General features: G+C 37.0%; 1 long non-coding RNA gene across 1 annotated transcript in view; it reads right to left on the minus strand.

Annotated features, from left to right (window-relative positions):
* Positions 1-379: 379 nt before the first annotated feature.
* The window catches only part of LOC309848366, a 34,973-nt gene continuing 9,720 nt past the window's right edge, over positions 380-25,632 (minus strand). Inside the window, exons 3-5 of the long non-coding RNA XR_014303000.1 lie at positions 24,716-24,776; positions 21,915-22,036; positions 380-7,112 (exon numbers count right to left, since the gene is read on the minus strand). This is a non-coding gene — a long non-coding RNA (uncharacterized lncRNA). The remainder of the gene's footprint in view (positions 7,113-21,914; positions 22,037-24,715; positions 24,777-25,632) is intronic.

Raw genomic sequence — 25,632 nt, forward strand, 5'->3', positions numbered from 1 at the left:
CCCTTGGGAGCAAAAGGTTGCCCGTTAGCTGATAGGTCAACAGCGGCCCACTTTAGAGTACCAACAATATCCTAACAGCGGATGATGGAATTCAGATCTGAGCAAGATACAAGAGTGATAGAAATGAAAAGACAGAAGCACCTGGGTGGCTCAGTGGGTTGAGTCTCTGTCCTCGGCTCGGGTCATTGTCTCAGGGTCCCGGGACCGAACCCCACACCAGGCTTCCTGCTCACCGGGGAGCCTGCTTCCCCCTCTCTCTAATTGCCTCTCTGCCTACTTGTGATCTCTTTCTCTGTTGGGTAAATAAATAAAATCTTAAAAAAAAAAAAAAAGTGAAAGACAAAACAGGGCTTTAAACAGACTTTGTAGAAAGAGAAATTTTATTGAATACATGAACAATGTTCTATATTTAATACCAAAGATTTTGAAATCTGTTGTAATAATAATTTTTCCTTATATTCATATAATCGGATTTAGTTTACAGGGAAACCTCACTGATATATAAAGTCACACATGCTTGTTTACTGCTACAAAAGTGTAGTATTGTTATCAGTATACATTGTAACACTATGGTTCATGGTTCCTCCAAAGAACTCAAAGCAATTATTTCAAGGTATTTCTGTGAAGTAGGGAGGAGAGCTCATTATTATGAAAATAAATAAGGATTTCAACAGATTTGAAATGATTTTTCTCAAGTTCACACAATGAATTGACTCATGCATGGCAGCTAAAACTAACCACCTCTTTCTTGATTTCTAGCTTAGTGCTTAAGAACATTAGTATGCCTAGGGGCATCTGAGTGGCTCAGTCCATTAAACTTCTGCCTTTGGATTAGGTCATGATCCCAGGGTCCTGGGATCAAGCCCCACATTGGGTTCCCTGCTCAGCGGGGACCCTGCTTCTCCCTCTCTTCCTTTGCCTGCTGCTCCACCTACTTGTGCTCTTTCTCTCTGTCAAATAAATAAAAATCTTAAAAAAACAAAAATTAGTAAGCCTATTTACCATTTTTTGGTATAATCTTTAAAATGTACCATCCACATTCTTTTTTATTAATTCAGCAAATATTTATTTGGTGTTTACTTGTTCCAGGCAGTATGTTAGATGATGTCATACAGACTTGAAGGTTATAAACTATCAAAACAACCATCCATATTACAAATGCTGGTAATTGTGAGAACTCTCATTAAGTGATTTAATTTTGTTACTAATACAATATTTCACTTTTATGTCTCCTAAGGATGGAAGAAGGGACTATGGAGCCATGGAAGACTTTGACTGATTCACTTTCATGCTATAGTCAGCCAACATATACTCTATTTCACTGATTATAAACAACAGAAATGTTTTGATTTGGATGCTAAAGTCTTAGTCTGTTTTCATTCAAATATTTAATTCCTTATTTATTCTATGTGGTTTTTCATTTTTAAAGGCTATAACTAAACTTTGCAAAGATTTTAGTTGTATTTCATTGCTCTTGCTTTTTGTTATTGTCTGCTATACATTAATTTTTTTTATGTCACTGTAATCAACCAAGATGTGATTCTTTCCATTTTCCTTTCTAATCACAAAATAACATAAGCAAAAATCAACCTAGAATGGATGCATGTAGTCACTGATGCCTCTTGTCCTGTGTTAGTTGAACCATGAACATTTAAATAAACTTCGACTGTGTGGCATATAGGTAAAGATGGAAATACATAAATATCTTCCTTTGTTCCTTCTTATACAAAGTCATCTAAAAAATTAGATTCATAGACTATGTTAGAAAGGCTGATTATGCTGTCTCTACTCTTTATGCAACCCAGCATGGTTTCCCCAGACCATTCCCCCATTCTCAGTGACTTAAAGCCTGACCATTGCATTTCTCAGAATCTCTTACTATTTGGATTCCAGGTTATATTTTGCCAATGGGAGGCATTCATGCAAGACTTGAAAGGTGCAGGAGAGAAAGCAGAATTCATATAATTGCTCCTACATCAGGGTGGGCAGAAACATGGTCTCTTATGGATTTGAGTTTTTTCAGTGACCTCCAGGTGTTTTCTAGAGAAACACCACCTTTGGCATTATAGAAAACTTGTATAATTTCTAGTAATCTTTCATGCCTTTTCAAATTCCCTGCCTCTCTTTAAGGTAGAGGTGAAGCTGAGAGTTAACAGAGATCTTCCATGATATTTGCTTCTCCAGGCATTCTAGCAATTAAGAAAGCTTTTAATGCCCCGTACTACATCCTTCTTTGTCTAAAATAGTTCAAGAAGTTGCTCTTGTCCAGGTAGAAGTTTCTGAGAAAATATTTGATCCTGAAAGTGTCTTAAAAAAAAATAGACTCGGAAGATGAAGAGGATGTGGAATAGCTTGTGCCTAGTTGAGTTTGAAGATAAAATAACCTCAATGTCATGGTCCATAACATTCAAAGATTTTAACATAATCATTAACTTCTCACTATAGTTGTCTAAAATGAGGTGGCTCTTAAAGACAAGGAATTGGGATACAAAGAAGCTGCTATAATAAAACAATGGGTTATAAATGATGACCACAGGGACTGTGGGGTAGCCTAACAACTTCTGATGCACTACTTCTCTTTACAAAGAGAAATTTAAAAGCTCAGGCTATGGCATATTCAGAAAACAAAAAAGAGCTTCCAAAAATTTCTCCTATTCTTGTAGTCAACTATATGGTAAAAGTATTTGAAAACTGAACTCAAAGTCTTAAGATGCATATTTCAGAATTATAAAGCAAATTGAATTTACAGCCTTGCTTGGTATCATATATGAGAGTTAGGACACTTACTGGGAAAGGGGATTTGAGATGGATTCTGACAGGTTTGAACCTTCAAATTCCACTGAACCTTCTTGAAAGTAGAAGGAGTCTCTCCCGGCTGAAGAAACCATAAGGGTTATACTTGAGACAATTACCTTGCTTGGAGATGCTGATCCACCACAAGATATGCCTCATAAGCTTGCACAGCTTCCAGACCTATAACTACACTCAAATCACAGACAAATGGGTACAGAGTGTGACTTCAGAGAAGATAGCATATCCATCAGAAGAACTGGAAGATTTTCTGGTTTATATGGATAGAAATCTGGGAAAGAATGTTATGAATGGATTCTGAGGGTCCTAGTACAGACAGACAGAAACAAGTTGTTAGAATAAGCTAATTTATCCACATGATTGTACTTTCCTAGAAATAGTGAATTAAAGATGTTTGATATTTGAGTGCACAATTGTGGTTCACCAGATTACTTGGTCAGTAGACTGAAATTTGGGCTTCATGATGGCCAAGGCTAAATGAAATTGAAGTGCAAGAGTTTCCAGGGTATGATATAGATAAAGGTACACAAAGAAAGATAGAACTAGAAATGCTCGTGCTGATTTATCTAGTGTGACCTGTCACTCATCTCATCATCATGTTACCTGGATGGACTCCAAGGACATTCCTTTGCCAAAGCACAAAGAAACACCGTGTAAGGCCAAACATGATTGTAAGAAGTAACTTAACTGAAATAATCTTCCTAAATTCAGTGGAGGATAAGAGGATCCTGAAAAATGACAGAGGACAAGTGCTTGTTCTTAGCTAGAAGACCAGACACAAGTGTGCATGATTCCCCAAGTGGGCAACAGGTTAAAACAGTAATCAGAATGACTTAAGCTCTAGAAATCATTGGTGGAGGCAAATAGATCATAGTGTTCACTGGACTGAACCAGAACTACTCCCTGCTACCTACTTGATTTTTATAATTTAAAAGATTTTAGGTATCATTTTCAGATTTGGGGCACAATAAAGACCTGGGGACTCTCACCCAATTTCCATTTGCAGAACCCTTGGGGATGAAGAGTAGCCTGTGTCTGTATCAAAATCATAAACCCTGAACCCTCCTAGAAATTCCTTGAAGGGGTCCATTGTTACCAAGCATAGTAACTATATGTCATATAAAATGAGATAATTTCTTCATTTTTTGAAAGCATAGCAGGCAATTGCCAATGCCAGAAGATCCACATTAGTTCTTTGACTTACAGGATTATTATCAGTCCCTGAAACTATCTCTTCCCTTCCAAACTATAAAGTAAATTGAAGGATGGCACAGATTCATGCCACCCAACCAAGTCTAGAAGTAGGCAGGCATAGGATTCCTGTCACATCTACATGTAACTGGTCTATTTGACCAGGGCTTCACTAGATGGCCCTAGAGAAAGATAGTGTATTATTATAAACATATTCAGGGAGTAACATCAATTGCAGCTGTTTTTTGTGATCTCTTTTTTGGAATAAATGAACACATCACTGAGATCTGCTATCTAGCTATTGACCAGGCAAATGCTTTATCAGTTACTATTAAGGAAAAAAGGATAGCAAAGAGATTTGGTTTTTCTTAGTAGGACAGCAGTTTATCTTCACTTCATCTCAGGAATAGTTCACCCATCATCCCTTCTGTCATAATTGAATCCCCAAGACTTGATCATTTTAGACATTTTGTCAATCTACTACCTTGATAGTGGTGGATTGCGTTTTCTGGGATGGACAAATGGTCTATGTAAACTTCATTTAACTTCTTATGAATCCTGTCCAAAAGACTTGTTTTTTAGTTTGTTTGTTTGTTTGTTTGTTTGAGCAAATATGGTCCTGGGACTTTTGGTTATGAAAGGATACTAAAATGAGACATAGTAAGCTAAATGATTTGTTCTGACTTCTAAAAATCAATGTTTCCTTTTTCTTTTGGTAGCACAAGACAGAAGAGTTTTAGAGAAGCCCCTGAACTTGAAGAAAAGAGATGACAGACAGAGACAGAGACATCTGTAGAGAGTGAGAGCATGAGTCCAACACAAGGAAGGCACAAGGCTGTCCCCAAAGGAAAACTGGATTCCGTGAAGGGAGTCCCTGTGGATCGGAAATTGTGATCTCTGATATTGGTGTGCAGGAGTTAGTTGTTACTGCTCCCTGTTCCCACTGTCATTCATTAGCTTCCCACATTTGGGAAAAATCTCCATATCACATAGAAATGTACAACAGTACACCTATCTGGGTTTTCTTAGTGCTGTATCCAAGGACTAGAACATCACCTGTGACATAGTAGCTACTCAGTTTAAAAAATAAATAAAATAAATGGATGGATTAAAGGAGATTTTAGAAATGTCTACATGATGTTTTGCCTATGCCTGGGATTAAGTATGAGGAGTGAAGATTGCTAGGTATACAGATAAAGCAACTATAGATTAAAACAAACAAACAAACAAGAGTCAGAGTACAGAGTAGGTGGTGTAGACAGCATCATGCATTTAAGCATATGTACCCTGTATGCTTTGAAGAATCCTTAGAAATACTGGGCAAGAGTTACATTGATTCTCCATCAGTTACTTGGGATGGAGGCTCACATCATTGTATATGAGAGTATCCCCGTGTCCAGAGGCTGAAGGACACGGGGATATCAGGCAGCATGTAATAGATTCATTTCTGTTAAACCTCATAAATGTGCATTCAGCTTGGTGAGAGTTATAAATTACTGACCTAGCTTTTGTCTGCAAAGGAAACTGCAAAAACAAAGGTGCACAGTCCAATTTCAGGTTAGACCAGTGTGCAACTGAAGAGAGAAGCCCTACCAGCTGCCAAAGTATAAATGCCATCTGACAGGCTCTTCCATTTTAGGCTGGACCCTTGAGAGGAGAGGATCCCACTCCACAGGAGACTGAACGTTGTTATTTGCCATGGGTGTGTGAGGACCCGGAGCAAGTCATGAATGGGACACTAAGTCTGTTCGTGCGGGGGACCCAGATGGAGAACTATGTCTGTGGGAGCAGTGTTCCCAGGCACACAGATGTTCTGTCTCCTCATAGCTCTCAGAAGGGCTGTCCACTCAGACATAGCTCCTATTTTCTCTGTTCTCTGAGGAGGCCCAGGGTATGAGGAGCAGAATGGTGCTACTAGGCCTATGGAAACGTCTTATAATGTAAGTGTAATGCAAGTGAAAAAGCGAAATGGTGTGTAACAAAGGTTCATTGTAACAAAAGACCAAAGCATCCTTTCTGAATGTTTCCTTTCCAGGAGTCCTAAATTTGTATTTATATCTCAGTACCAAGTTGTACTAAATGCTAACAGACTGGGCTCAAGTTTTCATAGGAACAAAACTTAGGTGTACAGCTAGTAAATTTCTTTATTCCTCCACAACTGAACTGAATTTAGCCCCAATTTCTGCTGATAGTGGTGAATTTTATGTGGAAATTGAGGCTTACTCCCTCAAATCAGTGATTACTTAATACTTCCAGTTATAAACTCTTTTCAGTAATTTCTCAGAGTATCACAATGTGTCCCCTTCTCCTTCTCTTTCAAGTCTTTCCAGGGGCCATCGATAATCTGAAGGTATGTGTTGGGGAAGGACGATATACCATCTTAGGTTTAGAGGGAAGAGATTGATTTAGAATAACACTATTCAAAGCGAGGTCCTCCACCAAAAACATCAGTGCCACCCGAGAACTTGTTTGAAATGTCAGTATTTGGGCCTGGTTCCACACAGACTTACTAAATCAGAAACTCTGGATGAGGGGCTCAAGAATCTGTGTTCTAACAAGGGCTCCAGGTGATTCTGAGAACCATTGGTCCAAAGTTATCAGCACCCACCTACCTTGATTTCTGATGAGAGGTACGATCATTGCCAATCTTTGGTTTTGTGGCACCTAGCTCATTGCATGGGTGACTGAAATGGCCTCCTCTGTTCATGACCACCTCTGTGCTCATTCTGTTCTCTCCTTAGCCTGACCAGAGTGCCAGCTCTGAGCTCAGAGCTTGCAGCAGTCTTGCGTGCTGTTTTCTAGTCATTTCTACTTTACAGCTTGTGTTCCATGCTCAAGATGGAGTTTCTCTGAAGAGTCAAGGTCCAAAAGAGGAATATACCTAGAATCTGCTAGGCATCTCTTCCCTGGAATCCCCCAAGAAGAAGTGGAGTTTTGATCATTTTAACCCATCAGAGATTGATGTTAGGAGACAACAGGATGGAAGCCCAGATTCTCAGGCTCCTGAACCTTAATTTATTGTCTGTTCTCTTCTTTACTTTTCCTTTCCTTCTCCTCCACAGTCAGGAAGTCTTGTTTTGTTTTGTTTTGTTTTGTTTTGTCTGTGCTTCCTATGGAAAGGAAAAATATATCCTGGTTAGACACATCGACTTGTAAACTTACCATTTTTTATAAGACCCCTGCTGTTTACACAAACCTTATTTTTTATTTTTATTTATTTATTTATTTATTTTTTAAGAGAGAGAGAGCACATAAGCATGGGTTGCTGTAAAGGGAGAGGGAGAGAAACAGGCTCCCCACTGAGCAGGGAGCATGATGCAGGGATCAACCCCAGGACCCTGGGATCATGACCTGAGCCAAAGCCAGATGCTTAACCGACTGAGACACCTAGTATCCAGGACACAAACCTTATTTTTGTATCCTCTAATAATGTCCTCTCTAGTCATTGAAAACCTTAACTTGCAATTTTACTGTACCATAAAAAATTTCAAAACCTTAGCCTTGACTGGTCCTTTACATCTTTGTCTTAATAACCCTAATTCTTTTAGACAATTAATGAATAATACCTCTGATTGACTAGAGGAAGATGATGTATAAGGATGTGTAGAAGAGCAAATACATTAATTAAAATTTTAAGATATTATCACATTACCCCTGAATTAGAAACACGGATAATTTTCTAAGCGTACTATCTGATTCTAATCACCTCCTACTAAAATCCTTCCATTAAACTAATTCACATAAAACACTCCTTTTAACATATCATCTTCCTCTTTGGGTTCTTTCAATAGGCCGCTTTTAGCAGAATTTATAGACAAGCCCTTATTCTAAAATTCATATTTCTATGGCTACGTACAGTGCTTGAAAATGAATGAATGAATTCTGAACCATGCCTGACCTGGTCTTGACTCTCGCATTAGACCTTATTTCTAACATATCACCAACTCCCATTATATTCAGCCTAATTTACATCATAAAGAGATTCATATTAAAAACATAACCCCCATTTGTAGGCTCTGTCCGACTCCAGGATCTGGCATCAGTTCTTACCCTTGGCAAGGAATATGTAAGCAACATCAGACCAAAACTCCAGACTCAGAAACAAGTCACTCCGATGGTCCATTGGTCCCTGTTACAATAGGGTTTCTGCTTTATTGTGAAGAATCGGTCCTTATCATATCCCCATTCATTCTGAATGGGAATTGATCATTGATCAATTGATCCCATTTCATGCTGAAATTCAGCAACAGTGGCAGCATTAACTATTCAATGATATTGTTTTAATTCATTGGGATTATTCATTTTATTGGCACTATTACACTATTTCTAATCACATTTGCAAAATCATGTTTTCCTCCATTTGCTATAGGACTGGTGCTCTGATAGAATCCAAAATGTATTTGTTAGGGCTTCACAGGGCTGGAAGACTGAGCCCTCTTTAGTAATGTATTCCAACACTTTGGATTCCATAAATGGTTATATCTAAATTTAGAGTAATCATAATTTATATACATGTATAATGTCATCTTTGGCTAAAGGATTTTTTTCATTAAATGTGAAACATAAAGGTTACAATGGCAGTTTCTATTTTACATTTCTAGTTTCTGTATTTCAGACTTTGCTGCTATGTGAAATTCTGTTATAGTAACAGGAAGGCTATCACAGCTCTTTAAAAATTTCTCTCCACAGAGAGAGTGAAACTTTCTACAATTCAGTGCACTCTGTTTGATGACAAAAATTATTTCCAACTGTTGTCCCAAGTATTATAGAGTATTTCATTGTAATAATGTGTCCTCTTCTGTTCTATATCACCACCTCTCAATGCACTTCTGTAAGGGGATTGGGCCAATACAGTAGTGCTTCATGATTACTTTGTGGCTCTCTGTGACTCCTTTGAAACCCTCTTTTTCTCACTCACTCTCCCTCCTGGCAGGCTTTCAGGTTGGAGAAAGATCCACTTGTTCAAAATTACCCATATAGCCATGCGTTGAATTAGTTATAGAGAAAGGATCTCTGTTAAAATCGAATGACTCCATGATAGCCACATTCTGGTCTCCCAGAGAGCTGCAGGAGCAACCAAAGACATGGATTAGCTAGCACTCTCTCATAAATATAATTTATGAAATGCACATTCAGTTGTGTGGACCTGAGGCTTTCCTACGAGGGCCACGCTGATTGTCATAAAATGGCTTTAAAAATCTGAAATAAATATATTACGGTGTCTAGAATAAGTATAAACAATGCAGATTTTCTGTCACAGCATGCCATTTTGAAAATACATATTTTTTAGACTATCTGTATTCTGTGGATTTTGAAAAGGAGGCCATTTTTTAAAAGTATGTAAAATAGTATACCCGTAGAAAAGCTCGTGTAAGTCCATTTTTAACCTACAGTGATTTTTACAGCCAAATAATAGGGCTTTGAAAAATAGGACTACTATAATTAACTCAGTTGCCAATGAAGGCTATTTTTCCAGGGCATCCATTCATAGTTTGAAATATTTCTAAATGCTCTAGACTTTTATCATTACTATAACACTTCAGAAAATAATTCTTACTTGCACCTGAGTCTTTCTTTCATCCTTTATTAAGGAAACTACTAAAATTATTTCTCGGCTGTATTATAAGAAAATAGCCTCATGGAACTAATATTGCGACAAGAATTTTTGGAGAAGTTGGTCCTTTTTTATTTGCAAAATCAAAATCACAGTTACAACTCTTCTTGTGTCAGCAAAATCTATTTCATTGTCTAGCTTAAATTGTTAACTGAACCGAAAGCAGCCTTCTGACCCAAAGGTCTTTACATTTATTTAGTATTTCAGCTTCAAGAAAAAAACTACTAAAACTGAAGGATTTACTTAAATTAAAAAATAGCAGTCAACACATTCAGTAGATTCTCCAGCTATAGAAAAATTATTTTAGTGATGTAAATTATAAATTACACTCCATACGCAGGTCTACTTACCAAATCATAGACTAATAAGTCAATTTTTAAAAAGTTTCTCTATAATGTAGCCAAATATATTTCTCTTTTCTTAGTTATTTTCTTTAGGTAATCGGCTTTACAAAAATAAATCAAGATGAGATATTTATGGCAGTAAAACTGAAATATAAAAGCACTAAAGTATACTTTAAAGAGATTATGGTATTTTATATTAAAATGATTTTAGTCTTTCCATCTTCACTGAAATTGAAAAGACACTGAGCCTTGCCGAGCTAAGTCTTCTTCATACTTTGCTGTTGAGAAAGAACTCTGCTTTTCTTCACCCCATGCTGCTTGGGATATAACAATTGAGTAGGGGAGTAGAATGGGAAGAGTGTGCTGAGGGAGTAGTAAAGGCTCATGTTGCTGTTGCTTGCCATTTCTGACACACCAACAACCCAACGGTGACCTAACAAGACTGCAGATACATGGTGAGGGTTGGCCTGAGTCACACCTGGGGAGTTATGGGGCAGGGTTCCCAGGCAGGTTGCCGCAGAAACCAGCTTCCAGGAGAGCACGCAGAGAAGGAATAGAAGGGGATGCTAATGTGGCAATTCTGTGAGCTTCTAATTGGGAAATTAGCAAGCAATTCAGGCTTCAAAAATAAATCCATGCGAACCAACTAAAAGAGCAGTTTTGTTAAGTGAATGTAAGAACATTTCCTTTCACCCCAAATGTTTGGCATAGTGTAAAAAATCTGTTGATCAAAAGTCTCGTATTATTTTTAGATCAGGAAAGAATGCAGTTTGGGTAGAGTGTTTCCAAAAGAGAGAAGCCTGGCTAAAAGATTTGACCCCCAAACTTTCTCCTTTCCTATGATGCATATGTATAGCATATACATAGTATAACTAATCTGGTGATAATTTTTCCATCTTTATCTTCTTAAAAGGCACATCAAATCTTTTTGATCGTACTAGAGTTAAAAAATTATTATTTTCTAGCTAAATGTAAGGATCATCAGTCCCTGTTTACTCTATAAAGGACAGGCTTATCATCATGAGGCCTTCTTTACTGCAAAGAGATTTTTATGAAAAAAGACTGCATGGGGAGATTCATATTATTCCCTAAAGACCCTTGACAGTTTTGCTATACTGATTTCTACCACTTTATGAAATGTATGTCCTCTGGGCAACTTAGCTATGCAGCAGAATTTCCCAGATGCCAGACTGCAGACTAGCACCCTTTGCGGCAAGTTTTTACTAATTCACAAAATGTTTATTTCTGGAAAGGGATTAAATTTTCATCACCTGATGCAAACTTGTGGCTCTCTGCTAGTGGCCTGAGAAGTCCTGGTGGTCAAGCAACTAGGTCAGAGTTCAGTCACCTAGGGCTCAGGTCCCTGCCCCTACTGGGTCCACTCCCTCCCTCCTCATCCTCCCCTCTTCTTCATCTCTCTTTCCTAAGATTTCCAGATGCCTCACTGAATATAGGTGGCTCAGGATCTGTGCTGTAAATTTATCCAGCCGTGATTAAGGCTTACTCTGAGCCAGGCACTGTCCAAGTCAGTAAAGTCTTATAGTAAATAAGAAACTAACCCTGGCCCTGAAGAGTTTATGGTGAACAGGAGTTTATCCAACACTGACAGACAAGGGAGAGCTATCCCTCCATGGAGGGACCATACAACACTGAAGTTTGTAGCTCCACAAAGGTTTCAGTCATAACTTCCTGGAGTGAGTGACCTTGAACTAGTCTTAAAAGATGAAGACAACTTGGTCACTTAATGAAAAGCAGGAGAGGGGCACCTGGGTGGCTTAGTCTCAAGGTCCTAGATCAGAAAACCCTGTGTCAGTCTCCCCAGTCAGCGGGGAGTCTGCTCAAGGATTCTTTCCCTCTCGTTTTGTCCCTTCCCCCAACTCATGTGCCCACTCTCTCTTTCTCTCTCTCTCAAATAAATCTTAAAAAAAAAAAAAAAAAAAGTGGGAAGGGCTTTTGGGCCTAGATTATAGTATAAATGAAGGTCTCAAACATTGAATCTTTAGTTCCCAATATGATTGTATTTGGAGATAGGACTTACAGGAGATAATTAAGAGTAGGATCCACATACAATGGGATTTTGGCCTTATAAAACAAAGATTTCTCTCTTTTTCTGTCTCTGTCTGTCTGTCTCTCGTCAAGCACACACACTGAGGAAAGGACATGTGAGCACACAGCAAGAAGACCACACTGGACCAGTCATGCTGGCATCCTGATCTCTTCCAGGCCCTACAACTGTGAGGAGATAAATTTCTGTTCTATTGCCACCCAGTCTATGGTGTTTTGTTAGGGCAATGGGAGCAGACTAAGACAAGTGCTCTCATGCCCTTAGATTATTTTTAAAAGTATATATATTAGATTGTGAAGTTTGAGGCCAAGAATAGGTGAAATGATACTGGAAATGTAGGAAGTTAGAGAATGGAGAAAAGAAGGGAAGAAAGAGTAGAAGCAGACACCACTCCCCATAGAAGCTTTGGAGAAGGGGAAAGGAGCCATTCCTACCGCTCTTAGAAGCACTTTATGAATTTCAGCCTCCCCAGCAACACTTAACCCTTTATCATTCTGCCTAGGACTTGCAGAAGGGTCAACTTCATTCCCTTGAGCGGACTTCCCAGACCCACTGGAATTCCGATTCACTCTCACCTTGGTTCCGTAGCACAAAGAAACTGGAGAATTGAATATTTCTCTTGACCTTCAACATAGGACCATAATGTTCCAGCAACTATTGCAAAATAAGACTGTGGAGAATAAAGCTAATACTGAAAATTCAAAACAACTGACATTATTAGGATAATAAAAATGCAAGAGATTAAAAACTCTAATGTAAAAGAGGACATGTATAGATATGGTAATTACTAAGTTTAAGTAACTATATGAAGTATGGAACAGAGAAAGAAATAGATAAAAGAAGCCTAAATAATAAACAAGAGCCTCTTTGTTACTATTTTGATTCATTAAAAGCAGTTATGGATATATCTTAATAATGATGAAATAACCATTAACCAAATTAAACATAGGAAGTCTGCTTTCTAAAACCACTGAGAAGATAAAACTAAGCAAAACAGCTTGTAGAACAGAAGCCAAATAGTAGGCAAACAAAAACCAGATGACAAAATTATCTAAGACCAAAAAAATAATGAATATAGTTTAAACTGCCCTATTAAAAAGGAAAAATGGATCAGATTGAATAAAAAATAATCCAGTGAGTTTATACTTTTAAAAGGGAGATCTAAATAAATATACAAACAATTACAGCAGAGGTGGCAACTCACACAAATGGGACTAAAAGAGATTATTATAACAGTAAAAGAACAAAAAATACTGAGTACCTATAGCAGAATAGCTTAAAATATATTTTTAAAAATTATTACAAGTATAAAAAATACTATTTTAAATACACAACTTTATCTTGTTAAACATCACAACATTCTAGATAAATAAGTAGGTAGACATAACAAATATCTCTCTGGTTTATATCACTGTCTATATTGAGCTGATGAAAACAACTATAAGCAAGTGGACAAGGTAAAAAATAATATATTTTTATCCTCTACCCCTGTTGGGAGATTATTGCCTATGAGTTTCTTGCATTTCTGCAAGATATTTCATGCTATCTTTCCAGGGATGCTTTTATAAAGGGATACCTTGGTGATTCAGTCGGTTGGGCATCTGCTTTTGGCTCATGTCATGGTCCTGGGGTCCTGGGATCAAGTTCTGGGTTGGATTCCCTGCTCAGCAAGGAAAATGCTTCTACTTCTCCTTCTCCCTCTTCCCCTCCACCACTCATGCTTTCTTTCTTTCTCATTCTTTCTCTCTCTCTCACATAGAGTCTTAAAACAAAACAAAACAAAAGGATGCAATTTATAGAAAATAACCTTGGAAGAGAGAGATAATGTCTCCCTCCGGAGCAAAGAGTTGGTTTGCTTAGAGTCTTGGAGATGGAGACAGTGTTTCTCCAGAACAAAGGAGAGGCATGCTTACTGCCATTTATAAAATGATCAGGTTCCCTAAACTCAGGATTCTTCTGTAACCTGTTGTGTGTAAGGGTCACCTGTCCTCTTTACCTTGTCCTATGGAAGTCACAGCATGGCAAGCTAACATAAAAATGATGATACTCTCATTACCACTACTGCTGTAAGTGATAAAATCCTTTCTTTCTGACCCAGGAATTGCATGTCTTCTCCCAACATTCACAACCATGGAAGCTCACTTGTTAGCCATCAAGTGGGGCAAATTCTCAACCTTTCACAGTTCTTGACATTATTAGTAACTTTCTTTCATATAAAATATGCAAGAAGCATGTATTAAAATTGATACCAAACCAAAAGCACATCAGTAATTCAAAGAAATCAAAATCATGCACCATATTAAGTGACAACAGAATGAAAAATACAAATTCTTCTGTTACTGAAAACAAGGTTCAACCTCTTTGAAATGAAAACATACTTCTCTAAAAAACTATTGAACCTAGGAAGAGATAAAGAGTAATAAAAATATTAAAACAAAAGTGGCAAACAAAAGTGAATTCATATGTGTTAATATTTTCTAGGTGTTGTGAAGAATGCAAATAAACTAAATTTTAGAAAAAGAAAATAAGATCAATTTTAAAAAGGAAAAAACTAGGTAATAAAATTAATTAAAAAGAAAAATATTGGAAAAATAGAATAACAGCAAATGTCTAATAACATAATTAGCAAATATTAAATAAAATTATGTAATAAACACAATATAACAGTATTTTAGAAATAAACAAAATACCATATTCTGGCAATGATATCAACATATGTCCAAATAAATATGACTTTTAAAAATCACAAATAAAATCTAGAATTTGATGTTGCATAAAAAATTCATCAGGTAGGTCTTATTTCAGGAATGTAAAAAGAATCAATGTTGCATATTTTATTATTATAATACATTGAAGCACTATGTTAATTAAGAAAAACAACCATAATTTTTGAGTAAAACATTGAAAATATTCAATAGTCACAATTTTTGAAAACATTAATGGCATAGAATATGTCATCAATATTAAAAAGTAGTCACTGTGATGGGGTGCCTGGGTGGCTCAGTAGGTTAAAGCCTCTGCCTTTGGCTCAGGTCATGATCTCAAGGTCCTGGGAGGGAGCCCAGCATCTGGCTCTCTGCTCAGCAGGGAGCCTGCTCCCCCCCTCCCCCGCTTCCTACTTGTGGTCTCGGTCTGTCAAATAAATAAATAAAATCCAAAAAAAAAAAAAAAAAAAAAAGAGTAGTCACTGTGATATAGTTCATGGTTAAACCCATGGAAGACTGTCATTAAATATGGACACAAACAATAATGATGTCCTTTTTAGGATACTATTTGTTCAGTTCTGGAAGACATGACACAAAGGTAAGAGCTATCAATACAAGACATACAGAACAGTGATTTGTTTAAAGAAACTGCAAAATTATATCATATGAAAAATGTATAGAATTATTTATCATAAAAGGAATTACAAAAACAACAGCAGATCTATATGTAAGTAATAACAAATGTGGAAATAAAATTGTGTAAAGGAATTTCATTTATTACTGTAACTAAAATATAACATCCCAAGGATCAATTTTAATAAAACATGTTTAACATATGAATAATATTACAACTATTTTTGAGAGATATAAACGATATATGGAAAACTAAATATTTTACAATTATTAACAAATTAATTGATAGTTTAATGCTGTCCAAACAAAGATCAAATGTGATTTGTGGTAATTTAACAAAAAACATACTAAACTTCTCCCAGAAGAATAATCAGGTAAGAATAAAAAATAATTTTTTAAAAGAATGATTAGAAGAAGAGATAAATCTTTCCATACAGAAAGCATATGATAAAGCTGTGATAATTAAAGTAACACAGAACTGATGCAAATACAGAAAGACTCTGCTCAGTGGACAAAAAAAGATATCCCAAATCAGTCTGTGAGTCTCCTGGGGACATTAGGCTGGTAGGTAACTGTGGTGCTGGAAATGGAAGTGACTTTCAATCTCCCTTTCTCACTTTTTATCACTAATAATTTGCAACAGACATGTAGTGTGTGCCAATTAAACCTTTCTTAATCAGAGCCACCAAGTTTTGGGCAGTGTTTATAGGCCGGCATAATGTTGCCTATCCAAACCAAGAGTCATACTCCAAGATACATTTTTTTCAAGGAGAGTTTATTATTATTATTTTTAAATATTTTATTTATTTATTTGACAGAGAGAGAGATCACAAGTAGGCAGAGAGGCAGGCAGAGAGAGAGGAGGAAGCAGGCTCTCCACTGAGCAGAGAGCCCGATGTGGGGCTCGATCCCAGGACCCTGGGATCATGACCCAAGCTGAAGGCAGAGGCTTTAACCCACTATTCCACCCAGGCGCCCCAAGGAGAGTTTATTATTGACTCATAATATAAGCATAGCTTTGAAATATCTTTGAAATACATATCTTAGGAGCAAGGGCCTTCAGTGTCTTATGGAACTAGGGTGCAAAATTTTATTTTGCCAGTAGGTGTCGCGATCTATACTATGCAGTGTAGGTTTAAAAAACACCACCACCACCATACGACTCTAGAGTTGGCTGCCAAAGATAAGAAAGTAAAATGAGTGTTCCTATTCATCTGGAATTAATTACAGGTAACAAAATTGTTTAACTGGCTCTCCATTTTATCAGTTGTACAATTTTTAAATTTTGTGTATTGGTTTTCCTTAATATAGAAATTTTTAAAAATGTTTCAGTATAAATGTTTGATTGTCACACTGAACTTGATAACTGATGTGAGATTATTGAAGCCATGGTTAAATCATTTGAGTAATTCATGCACACTATTCGAAAGCTTTTATACTCGTACAGACAACTATTAACAATAACTTCTATTACAAATAACCAGCTGAAATCCTTTTCTCTCTCCTCTAAACCATGTCTCAGAGGCAAAGAAAACCTTCCAAGGATTCCTGGTGGTCTGGCTTGCCCTTTGGTCTTCTTTGTTCCATACATGTTCGTATCTTTGCTAAACACTTGTCAAGGAGCCAGTCAGTGTGGATTTGACAGAGCAAATAAAAAGCAATGATGGTGGAAATTGAGTAGATAGTTAACAGTCTGAATAGTGTCCAGGGTAGGAAGATGTTAGGGTTTGAAGCTGACAGCCAAGAAAGAATTCTTGAGACATCTTTGGTGCAAAAAGGTGGTTTTATTTAAAAAGCACAGGGACAGGACTCTTGGGCAGAAAGAGCTACACTGGGGTTATGAGGAGTGGCCCATTATATACTTTCAATTGGGGAGAGCGTTTGGGGTAGCAAAAGGCTCTAAGGAATTTTAGAAGCAAGGTTTCCAGGACCTTCAGGGGGCTAGCTGTTGTTGGGAAAAGGTCATTTGCCACCATCTAATAAGACCTTAGTCATGAGACCCTTCAGACATATATCTGGTGGGCCATATGCTTGAGGGTGGGTGATTGTCCAACATGTATAAGGACATTTATAAAGGAATTTTTATATGTTAAAGTAGACTTACAGAATGGGGGTGGGTGGGTGGCTAGGATTGCCTTTTGCCCTTAGCAAAGTGTCAACATCAAGGCCATTGAGTCCCTAGAGGAATGTCACTCTGCCTATTTCAAGGACTTGTCAGTGGGCTGTAGGTAGTAAGGAAGTTTAATAATGTTTTTCCTGCCTTTGTTTCCCACATCAGTGTCCATAACAAATAGCTGTGAAACGGCTTTATGAAAGTAGACTATACCCTGGAGGCATATTCAGTATACAAACATACCCTTCTATTGTACGAAATTAGATACCGCCCTTGGGAAAACTTCCTGAAGACCACTGCTCTACACCAATTATCATCAACTTGATCTGTCTGAAGGCAGAGTAGCTGGGAAGTTGTTCCTTCTCAAATACATGTTTTTCTTTTATCCTGATGTGTTTGTCTAAGGGCCACTTGGTGTTCTGTGGTGATAGATGCCATAGAAACATTTGTTTCTTGGCCTAATTGGATGACTTCGGTTTCCAGAGCTGTCTGCCTGACAATGTTTACAAGCAGGAAGTTCAAGCGAAATGAAATTTCTAAAATTAAAGATAAATTCTACAAAACATAAAAACTAGACAATAAGCAGCCTTAAAGTTTTCAAAAGTTTGTTCAAAACATGAGCACCTCCTAATGGCTGGTTCAAAGAGCAGGGCCACATCACATCACATAGGTTCTAGGATTAGACATTTTAGCAAAGCATAGGAAAAGTCAACAGTGTGAACAACTGTATCTTTTTGCTCTTTCCTCCCAACCAACTCCCTTCTTATGGTTTTTTTAATTCACTTGCTTGTTTTTAAGATATCACAAGTTGACTCAGAGATATACAGATTTTTAAAAATAGCACCAATCACACAGAGCTAAGAAATAGTATTTGCTCTAAATTTGGCTCAAAGAAGGACAAAGGTAGAGAAATGTTTAGGGAAGAAAACTGTGGTCAAAACCAAATATTTTTAAATGGAATAAAAAATGGGAAACTGGTAACTAAAGATGTAAAACATTTATTTTTATGTTTGAAATAATGCATAAAGGTTCTAAGAATTTGATTTCTGGAGAAATCTATTAAATATTAATTGTGCACCATTTTGGAGGACCATGAGTTTTTTTAGTGTTCATGAAGATTTTTAAAAAATTTTATTTGAGTTTAGTTTATCTTTTTTTTTTTTTTTTTAAACTAGGCTCCACACACAACATGAAACCTAACATGGGGCTGGAACTCATGACCCTGAGATCAAGACATGAACTGAGATCAAGAGTTGGATGTTCAACTGACTTAGCCATCCAGATACCCCTTAGTGAAGATTTTTTAAGGGCAGGGTTTTATATATTTTTTTTAACGTTAACTTTAGAAAACTATAAGTGACAATTTTTTTTTTAACTTTAATTTTGGTAATAATCTGATTTTGCCATATTGATTATAGGAAATGCTGTCAACAATTTCAACTTTAGGATTTATAGAGGAATGCAAAATGACTTCTTAACGGTATGCAACATGCAAGCAGCTAGGTCGATTTTTGTGATTCTTAAAAATAAACAAACCAAAAACAAGGAGAGAAAAAAAAAAAAAAAAAAAAAAAAACATGTACTACAAAGGAAAGATTTTTAGCCAGTGTCTTGGGTTATCTTTTTCTAGGTTCTGCTAAACAAACTGAAGAATTTCCTGCTTATTCAGATCCAAGCAGGCTGCTTTCCTTTAGGCGGGTTCTTTTTTTTTTTTTTCTTTTTTATAAGATTTTATTTATTTTATTTGACAGATAGAGATCACAAGTAGGCAGAGAGGCAGGCAGAGAGAGAGAGAGGAGGAAGCAGGCTCCCTGCCCAGAAGAGAGCCTGATGTGGGGCTCGATCCCAGGACTCTGGGATCATTACCCAAGCTGAAGGCAGAGGCTTTAACTCACTGAGCTACCCAGGCGCCCCTCTTTAGGCGAGTTCTATCTCAATTTATCATCTATTCACTGCTGACTTTTGCCGGGCACGTGGAGTTTGAAACTCTCACTGAAGCCTCAAGAGTCTATGTTCCTACTCACCGTGGTTCTCCCTGCCCACCAGCCTGTCACCTCCCCCTTGTTTCTTTTCCTTCAAATTCTAGAGTCTGTGCAGAGATGCTCTCAAGTCTGCCAGTCTTCTGTAGAGCTAAGAGTAAAAGAAAAAGGCTTGCAGTATTAGTCTTGTGTTTCGCTCTATTTGCAGATAAATGATCCAATTTGGACACAATCGTTTTAAAAGTCCCTGGCCCCTTTTTAAAGGGAAATTATTTTCTTAATAATCTAAAATAAGCTTTTTCCTCTCCTGTGTTGCTATTAAGAAATAGTAAGCTACTCAATTTTACTATAAGATACACTGGATATTCTTAACAGAAGAGATAAATTTTTGAGAAATTCTTGGGAACTATAACTTCTGGTGCAATGGTGAATAGTTTCTACACATCTGTTAAATGTATCCCTTTTAACTCCAAGCTTGAAATTATCCTGTGTATAAAATCTTTGTTAATCCCTATGAGGTGAAGTGATGGCACATTGTTGAATAACAAGATGATAAAATCCAACCTCATAAGACTAAAAATGAATGAGAGAACGTTTATACTAAGTGTAAGGGAAGAGGAATTAAATATTCAATCAGTGATTCTCAATAGCAGGAATGTTAGTAGGGAAAGTGTGAGTTTTCCCACTAGGAATTTGTCACAATATTTGGGGCAAGGTATAGTAAGGGCACCTATTGACTCACATATATTTATAAGGGTCTTCTTTCATTCCAATGAAAGATGTTTTTTCTAGGATTTTTTAGTACATATAGTGTGACAAGCATCAAAAAAAAAAAGGTTAAAGATAATTATACTAGATACTTTAGTTATCAAAGTATTTCTTTCTCAACTACTCCAAATTTGAGGTTTGGATTACCAATATTGTAAATACATATTTCATTACTGTCTATTAGAAATATAAATCTATCCATATATATAGATAAGTACATTGTTCTGGATTGTTTTAGCTAGCGCATATACAAGTGAACACACAGGGGTCAATACAGCTTAAACATGATGTGATACAAACTTGGAATTGGTTTTCCATAACTATTATTTATATTATGTTGAAGATAGAGGATTTTGAATTTTTTTTTTAAACTGAAAACCACAGGTGTTAAAACAATGAATTGGGACTAGGTAATATATGAAGGTGACACTATTTCCCACAGAACATGACAAATGACAGGGGGTGTCTTTCATGAACTTCAGGAAAGGTTGGGTCACAGTGGGAGTCCTAAGCTGCTTCCAGAGATTCAGGTCTCAGTGGAGACTGATGAGTATGTATCTCATCTTTAGATGACCAACTCCGGCAGGGAAAAATGTATCAGCAATCACCTAACCTCCAATAATCATTGAGGGCTCCATCTTTACTTTGTCAAGGAGGTAAGCCACAGATTCAATCTAGACAGAGAAAAGTAAGGTCAAGCCACCAGCAGAGTGCAGTGTGGCTTGAGTCCATCTCAGCTGGGGAGTTTATATACTTCTGCCTTGAGGTACAAGAGGTGGAGTAACAACCCCTATTTTATCCCAGTTGAAAGGACAGCGGTTAGAAGAAGTTCTGAGAAGAAGTTGTTGACGTCTTAGAGATGGTCTCTGAACTCTTCCCCCAAGCAAAGCTGAGGCAGAGTAGGATGTCTTATGGAAAACTGGAAGGATCTTGTTAAATTCTGTGTACTAAACATACCCCCTTGCCCAAGAAAGCCTCTGACAAGAAAAACAGAGACAAAAACAAATACTGCAAGAAATGCAACAGAGGGTAAACTAGGATGATTCAGGGAACAGAAGAAAACTTTTAAAACAATATGTTAAGAGATAAGAGAAGCTTTTCCATTTATGAAACAAGAGCATGTTTCTATTAAAAAAAAAAAAAAAACTATCACAGAACAACCAAAAACTCTTGGAAGTCAAAAATATGACCAAATTCTCAACAGAAAGCCTGGAAGAAAAAGCTGAAGAAATCTCCCAGAAAACATATTTTAAAGAGAGAGAATGTAGGGGGTCAGGGAACATAGAATAAAATGAAAAAGATAAGAAAATTAAAGATCAATCTGTGAGGTTCTATATCCAGAAAATAAGAAAAAGAAGCCAACCTACATCTTCTTCAGTTAAAGCTTAAACTATCCCATTAACATATGGATAGAGTTTATTTTCAATTTTAAAAAAGTCAATAATTACAAAAAGCCATTTTATATTATTTCCAACCTTACACAAATAACTTGAGGTGGAATTTTTGAAGTATAATAGGTTTTTAATATTTGTTAAAGTAACATTTGAGAATTGGGAATAGCAGTGCATATCCCCACCAGCAAACATCGCAGAGTGAAACTTTCTTACTGTTCATGATGACTTGTCCTTATCAAGAGCTGTGCAAATTCTGGGAAAGGACAGACTGAACTGTCCTGGATGACTGTTACTTACCAGTTGACTTGCTGTGTGACCCTTCTGGATGCTAAAAGGAAAAGGCTGTCCCATGCTCTTGTCCAAATTCCCTGTTGTTGTTGTTTGTTTGTTTGTCTGTTTTGCATGACTCACTTCTAAAACTGAAAGAAAAAAAATATATTGAGCAATTACTAAGATTATGACCTTGCCCCAGTCCTGTGGGTTAACCATAGTCAACATTTTGTCCACGTCATGAGCCCCTCCTCTCATTACAGAACACAAACCTCAGGTTTGTTTTAGTTCTTTTCCTTCTTCTGATGTCCAGCTGTGCCCATTTGTTCCTGCCAGCTGTTCATCGCTTCCCTCATAGCCCTGAGGACCAGAATCCTCAAAGAACTCTTCCCTCAACTGAAGACATCCCAGGTGCTAGGAGGCCTCCAAGGGTTTGAAGTTTCGTATAGCTTGGATAAGGTAGTTTGGGAATGCAAATACATGCCTATTATGGTCTGTCTAACAACTTTAGAAGTGAGAGCATTCCCATCTCCTGCAAACATATTTTGAAAGAGCTTCTCAAGGATGATTCAAAATCATAGACCTCCCAGAAAGAAAATGCTTATTTATGATAATCACTCAGGTCTTTTGAGCTATGGAAAAAATGAATCACAGTGACATACATTAAAATTGCTGTAATAAATGGGACTGTTGTTGATTATTTTACGTTCACTCTTTAAAAGGAAAACTTGGACAAGTATCTTCCCAGATTGTATTGCAATGTAAGAAGTCATCTATGAGTGATTATGGTGTGTTTAACTGAATATAATTTTCTTATGTATCTATGGAAGAGCATGTGTTGCCTTTGGAATGGAAGGATAAATATTTTATGTTTTAAATTTGTGGATAAGTGGGGGGGGGGTAATAAGCACAAGGCAGCTTGTTGGTTATGCCACATCATTAAAATGTGACTTAATTTTAGGTACCTAATAATCATTCCTTTTATGAGAGATGAATCCACAGCATTAAAGAACACCTTGTATTTATCTACAACTTTTCTCTAAAGAACTAAATAGGCTTTACTGACATTATTTTGTTAGACTACTCAGCATTTTGTGAGGAAAGTGGAATTATTTAGATCTACAGGTAAGAAAACATGCATGCAGAGAAATTAAGCAGCGTGTTTAAGATTATTCAGCCAGTCAAAGATCTAGAAGGAGAACAGTGGTGTCCTGCGTCCCGGGAATACTTTATCAACTGCCTACAATTTCCCTGGAGGAAAGGGCATAGAGTCAGTAGAAGCTCAGATACTAAATATGTTTTAGTATCCTCTAAACACTGACAGTTGTATTTCAGAACCTTCCAGAAGGCAGATCTTTGCTTTTAAAAGAACACAAGGGCAAAAGTTTGGCACAGCTAATGTTACCAAAGTCTTCAACATGATTTGTTTTATTTTCTGAAGATACATTTATCTTGAGAAATAGGCCTTCTGATTCTTAAGTAATCCAAAGTGCTGCTGTTATCCCATAAACATCCATGCTTTCCATATATAAGATAGATTTCTTGATCATGCAAATTATATTTTCTTAAATACAACTGATGCTCAAGCAGGACTCTGAAATCAGCTATGAAATCTTGACTCTGGGAACACATAGAAAGTGGTTTGAGAAATGACAGAAGTCAGGTTTACTGGAGAAAGATTCTAAGCAAAGTAAGTCTTAGTCCTGATCTTGCTATTATCAGTTTATGAGATAATGCCAAAATGAATTTGTTTTCTTATGTAAAATCAATACATTAATATTGAAGATCATTTCCTACTAATACTTCATATACTCAGATGTTTTTATGCAGCTTGTAACACCACCAAATATTTATTATTTTTGTCAGTCTGTAGAATATTTATTCAGCCATTACTGCTTATGATAGAGATTTTGTGTCCCTCTGTAAAATTCGTGACTCCCAAATAAAACTCTGATTCAAAGCCTTATTTGTTTTAATTTCAGATAATACTGGAGGAGGTGAGAGGAGCATTCACTGAGATTCCTCAGCAACTCTACTCCAAATCCTCAGTGGAAGTAAGAATATTTAATACACATATAGATAAAATGCCAAGTCCCTACCGTGTTCCACTCTGCTCATATCAAGCTTTCTTAAGAAATACCGATCTATTATTCACATTTTAGAGATAATGAAAAAGAGCCTTAGAAATGTTGAGAAACTCACCCAAGTTCATAGTTAGGTCCACCTAAATTCAAATCCATACTCTGTTTATTATACCCTTCTAGCTTCCAGAAAGGGATTGTTTGGGGGTGCAAAGGGAGGGGTGTTTCTTGTAATATAAAGGCTGCTTGTAAATTACCTCCCTGGTCATGGAAATGCACAACTCCTTTATTCACTTACGTGACCATAAGTAGTCCAAGTTACTTACATGGTTATATTTTCCATGGAAACATTAAGTTGGATTTTAAAATACTTAAAAAAAAATACATACATACATATATACATACATTTTTTAAAAAGGAAAGACAGAAAGCAAGGTAAATAATATCTCCAAACAAGAGTAGATTTAACCCAAGTTTTTCTTCTAATATTGGAACAGATGATGACTTCTCTGGTTGAGTACCAAATGAAGGGCTGATTTGTACTCAGCAGCCAGATTGTATAAAAAATAGGAATCTTGATGGAGTGCCTGGGTGTTTCAGTCAGTTGAGAGTCCGACTCTTGATTTCAGCTCGGGTCATGATCTCAGGGTCCTGGGATAGAGAGCCACCCACCCCCACCCCCAGGCCCTCCACCCCCCGCATTGAGCTCCATGCTCAGGGTGGATCTTGCTTGAGATTTTCTCTCACCTTCTCCCTCTGTTCCTCGCCCCAGTCTCCCTATCTCTTGGTCTAAATAGATAAATAAATTCTGAAAAAAAGAGAGAAAATATATGAATTTTGAGACAACTAATTTTGAATCACACTAAATACAGTGAGATGACCAGACTAAAAATGGCACATGGAAACAGAGACCTGTAGGGAGAAAAGCAGTTATGGGCCCTATGTTACTTATACTGCAGAGAACAAAATAGCTAAGAGAAATAGTGGAAAAATGCCCAGTCTTATTAAACTTTCTGTTTCTCCATATCATTGATTTTTCTAAAGTTAAAAGGGACACTTTAATGTAAAGAGCCTAGATAGGACTGGGAGTAAGAAAGCCCGTGTCTCATCAGGATTCCCTGCTTGCCAGCGGGTAGCCTTGTGTACCTCTTTAAGCTTCAGTGCTCCTAGAAAATAAGGGGGTTGCACAGATCATCTTTAACTTTAATTTAGAACATTCCATCACTCTATAACCTGGGGTATAACCCAGGGAAGGTCAGCTTTAATACCCTTAAAGCTAACTGGGGAGAAACTTGCAGTGTGAGGACCACTTCCTAAGGAAGAAGGGACAATCCCGGCTTGCCATGGGGGTTCGGAGAGAAGGAGGAAAAATCCAGGAATAGGGTAAAGACAAGTCTGGTGTCAGTCTGGAAGCCTGGGAGCTGTGTGGTGTGGGCGGGGAGGGGAGGTTGCAGGTGGGGGTGCGACAGGTAGACTACTACTATTTGTCATTTGTTTTCAAAATGAGGACACTTTCATACAAATACTCGAATGACATATTTGTAGGTTTAGCATCTCCTCTTTGAGAAAAAGCACCAACACACACAAAAAATTGTTATGATTTTACTTTGAAATAAATGTTTAAAAATGAATCATCATGGTATCTATATACTTGTGAAAACCAC

Source organism: Mustela nivalis (assembly GCF_964662115.1).
Source record: "Mustela nivalis genome assembly, chromosome: 14".
Lineage (NCBI taxonomy): Eukaryota > Metazoa > Chordata > Mammalia > Carnivora > Mustelidae > Mustela > Mustela nivalis.